The sequence below is a fragment of the Aotus nancymaae genome, unplaced genomic scaffold, assembly GCF_030222135.1.
Source record: "Aotus nancymaae isolate 86718 unplaced genomic scaffold, 86718_ANA_hifiasm-v0.15.2.pri h1tg000022l_1, whole genome shotgun sequence".
NCBI lineage: Eukaryota > Metazoa > Chordata > Mammalia > Primates > Aotidae > Aotus > Aotus nancymaae.
In genome coordinates this window covers 8,826,116-8,831,082 of record NW_026988435.1, presented here as the reverse complement: position 1 = coordinate 8,831,082, position 4,967 = coordinate 8,826,116, and the positions used below count along the sequence as shown (strand labels likewise).

At 34.3% G+C, this 4,967-nt stretch overlaps 1 non-coding gene across 1 annotated transcript; it reads right to left on the bottom strand.

The window, feature by feature from the left end:
• Positions 1 to 950: 950 nt before the first annotated feature.
• LOC135276450 (U1 spliceosomal RNA) lies at positions 951 to 1,114 on the bottom strand. Its single transcript, XR_010343991.1, has one exon. It is a non-coding gene; the product is annotated as a U1 spliceosomal RNA (small nuclear RNA).
• Positions 1,115 to 4,967: the final 3,853 nt, after the last annotated feature.

Here is a 4,967-nt window from a genome sequence, read left to right as displayed (position 1 = left end):
CACCACGACTGGCTAATTTTGTATTTTTAGTAGAGATGAGGGTTCTCCATGTTGGTCCGGCTGGTCTCAAACCCCTGATCTCGCCATCCACCTGTCTCAGCCTCCCAAAGTGCTGGGATTTCAGGTGTGAGCCACCACGCCCAGCCTAAACTTTATTACTTTTAAACTTTCAAAGTCAACTTGCAAACAGAGTACATTCGGGTTTTGTGAGAACTAAGCTTATAAATTTTGGAGGTTCTCTTCAGGAAAGAGTATAAAATTATAAATATAAAATTAGGTACAAATGTGAATATTTAAGATAAACCTTCACATATATGAAATATAAAAAATTTGGAAAATGCTATAAGAATCTTTAATAAGAAGATCTTTTTATTAATAGCCTAATTTGTTTCTGTATTTTTTTCTCCTATACTTTGTTGCATACTTGTTGGTTGCCTTTGCATATGGCAAGCATAAATTTTAGAATAATTTAAATAGGTTAGAGTGGAATAGAATGGAAATCCAGTCATTCTTTTAGTATTATTGTTCAAAATGGAATTTATTATTGATAGTCTAGAGAATTTTATTTCAACTTGAATGCTGGTAAGGTCATGCAGATTTTTAAAGACTATTGTCAAATTGGAACAGTATCTATTAGGTTTTCTTCACATATAAGTTATAAAATTTTACTCTTGTGAGTGACAAATTTTAAATACCTGTATTCTTTTAGTGGATGACAGGAACCAGTTTGTTATGATATTATTATATCACAGGTTGCATATTTCTTTATCAATGTCATTATTTTCTGGTAAACTATCAAGAAACAAATATTTTTTTCAATGTGTTCACCGTGTTGGCCAGGATGGTCTGGATTTCTTGACCTCATGATCCACCTGCCTTGGTCTCCCAAAGTGCTAGATACAGGCGTGAGCCACTGTGCATGCACTGCATCTTTTTTTTTTTTTTTTTTTTAGGGGAAAGCATGAACATAGTCCCCCACTACCACAAATTATGCAGTCGAGTTTCCCACATTGGGGGAAATCGCAGGGGTCAGCACATCCAGAGTGTAATGGATAAGCCTCCTCCTGGGAAAACCACCTTCGTGATCATGGTATCTCCCCTGCCAGGTAAGTATAATGTTTAACCTAGATGATTTATACTTTGATGATGTATGACTGGGCACTAATTTTTTAAGTATAATGTTTAATCTAAATGATTTATACTTTGATGATGTATGACTGGGCACTAATTTTTTCTTTTAAGATTTTATAGATAACTCTTTATTTTCTTATATTGTTTGGTGTTATAAGATATATTTTGAGGTCAGTTTGATATTTTTTCCATTATACATATGCTGTTTATGTTGTTCTTGTTGTTTAAATCATAGAATCAAATTACTGGAGTTGGTGATGTGTCATTCTGTATATTCAAATATATTTTCCCCAAGTTCTAAGACTTAGCTATTTAACATTCTAAAAATCATATGTATATTAATTTTAAAAAAACATATTATGTCAATTAAAAACAGTTTGGTTGATGAAACATTGCAGAACAGTTATTTCTGTTTGAGTTTCATTGCTACAGTGTAATCTTTATAATTTGTTTTTGCTTAGAAGTGTGGACATAACAAGATAAATTATTTTGAGATATTTTAAACTACAGGCATAAACTATGTATGTGATTTGAAGATTTTTATAAGTATATTAATGTAATTATCTCTATTATTTCTTTAAAGATTATATTTTCTTCACCAAAATAATATTCATTGTAACCAAAATATATTAAATGAATTTTAATATAATATGTTATAGAATATCTTCAACTTCCTTTAAGAAGCTGGTATTAAATTGACTGATAGTATTATTTATTCCTTTGGACCTTTTTGGGTTTCTTTAAGGTATACATCTTCAGCTTATATAATTTGTATTTGAAGTCAAACATTAACTAAAACGCAATCCTTTGCATTTTATGGCTGATCATAATCTTATCGTTATGCTTATCAGTGTGTACAGATGACTGTTTTAATACAGTGCAATTCAGAGTTACAGTGCAGGCAAACCAGGAGAGTTTATGACACCATTAAGTAACATTTAGCTTACCACAACTTGTTTTTCCACTCAGGAGAAAATAACACTCAATGCAACTTATAATTTTCTTTCACAAACCCTATCAGAATCTCCTTGGCCACCACGCAACATTAAAACTACAGGCAAATGATGTTCATTAAAGGTAGTGTGCACACGTCCTCACTCATAAGTGGGTGTTGAACAATGAGAACACATGGACACAGGGAGGGGAACATCACACACCGGGGCCCATCAGGGGGTGGGAGTCTAGGGGAGGGATAGCATTAGGAGAAATACCTAATGTAGATGACGAGGTGATGGATGCAGCAAACTGCCATGGCACATGTATACCTATGTAACAAACCTGCACGTTCTGCACATATACCCCAGAATTTAAAGTATAATAGTAATAATAATAAAAAAATTGAGCTGTACACTTAAATTGGGTGAATTTCATACTGTGTAATATCTCAATAAACTATTTAAAGCATAAAAACCCCACCTCTACTAAAAACACAAAAATTAGCTGGGCGTGGTGGCACACGCCTATAATCCCAGCTACTCAGGAGGCTGTGGCAGGAGAATTGCTTGAACCCGGGAAGTGGAGGTTGCAGTGAGCTGAGATTGCACCCTGTACTCCAGCCTGGGTGACAGAGCAAAACTCTGTCTGTCTCTTTCTCTCTCTCACACACACACACACACAAAAGGTGGTTGTGATCCTTACAATGAGGTACACAGTGTTTTTTAGAGTGTAGATCTTGTGGACATGTGCACAAAACAGTTAATAGTTCCTCCTCAGTAACTCCTTAGAGGTTGAGATTTGGCCATCAGCCATAGTTTCTTTCAACCACCATTCATGCCTTGTTATTTACTTCTGCCCAGACTGTAGTATTTTTTATGATGTTCTTGATAAGACAATGTGTAGCAATGCCTGGTAAGCTATTGTTGCCATCTGTTTTCTCCACTAATTCCAGGAACATTCAACTGCCCTGAACATTCATAAAATTTGCATTTTAACACCCAGTGTGAGAATTTTTCTGAGTTTTTGATGTCCCTCTAGAATTATATTTTGTACCTTCTTTGCCAGCCATTCAATTTATACCATTTCTCAAGAATGCCAAATAAAGGCAGAGACTAAATTAGAGTAAAAAAGTAGCTTATAAAAAGGCACTAAATTTGGGGAAGTCTCCAGTGGCTTGGCAGAAAACATAAGCCATTACTCATTCTCTTTTGTTAACAGGTAATAAAAAAGTGCTTATTAACTATAATCTTCAGTATGATTCTATAATATTTTGTCAATCAACTAAACTTTGATAAATTAATGCTGTTCTACAGCAGCAATAAACATGTTTAACCAACATTTAAACCCTTGGCAACATAACTTCAACCTGCCTTTCCAGATTTTTTTCTTTTCCTTTATGCAAGAAGTAATGTGTAGTCATCACTGGTATGATGGTAAATGTTTAACAAACAGCTATTTGAAAAAAGTTCTGATTTTTAGTGTTTGCCAATTTCTGACGTGTGAATACTTCAACAATGGCTGGTTTCAAACACGCTGCTTTGAGAAAAGATCTGCATAATCAGCACTCAGTATTTTATACAAGCCAGCCCAGAACACCCCTGGGTGTTCTAAAAATCAGTTTGAAATTCTGTGATACTGTTTATGAGTTATGTGTTTGAAGTCTGTCTACTAAATCTTCTTTTTTCTTTATATTCTCACCTATTAGATAAAACTTAATGTAGGGGTTTTTAAAAAAACAGAGATGCTATATGCAAAGCAATGTGCATGTTAACAAATAATCGTTTCACTGAGTAGTATGTATTCTTATTGTAATTACATCATCCTACCTTTCTGTCTTAGTCAGCTCAGGCTGACATAACAAAATACCAGACTGGTTGGGTTAAACAATAGATACTTATTTTTTTGTAGTTTTGGAGGCTAAACATTTAAGATTGAGGTGCCATTGGGATAGGTTTCTGCTGAGATCTTTCATCTGGCTTCCAGATACCTACCTTCTCATTGTTTTCTCACCTCGCCTTTTTCTACTGTGTGTTTCTGGAGAAAGATCTCTTGTGTCTCTTCCTCTCCTTGTGAGGACAGCAGTCCTATTGGATTAGAACCCCACTCTTATGACCTTGTTTAACCTTGATTATTTCCTTAAAGGTCCTATCTCTAAATACAGCGCCCTTAGGGGTTAGAGCTTCAACAAATGAATTCTGGGAAAACACATTTCAGTCCATAGCAATCCCTCCACATCCTCTGGGTTTTTCCCTATGTGCTTGCTCTTTCCCGGGCATGCTTTGCTCTTGCTATTTTCTCTAATGATATGTCATGTTGATAGATGAGCTCAGATTGTCAAATCCAAATTTACCAAAGCCCACCATAGCTACCTCTATCTTCAGAAATGCCTTCCTGATCACCCTGACAAAAATAATCTTTCTCATTTTGGCACTCAAAAAGATTTGGTTTTACTTTCCCTATGACGATTATCTTTCTTTGACAAGTGTTATGCTATATTGCATCAATTCTAACATACAACTTTTTCTCCACTTTAACATCCTTGAAATGTTTTATTGTGATCTTAAGGCAGAATAAAGATGAGGACTGCCTTATCAATTAAAAATACTTTAATAACACCTCCCATCATTGGCCAGTATTAGTAATATGATGTAGAAATATTTCTCCAAATGTTCATTTTGCCAATGCTTTCATATATATGTGCTTAAGAAAATTAAAAGTAAAATTATATCTATGAATATAAATTTTTCTTCACATTCAAAAAGGTCAGTTTTTGTGTTCCTTTATTCTGTAAAAATGTATTATTTAGTGTATATTTTAGTTTATCTGGCAACTTGCAAATAAGATCCCTGCTCATGTGGACAAATTTAAAATTGGGAGAAATGACTAACATTCTATATATT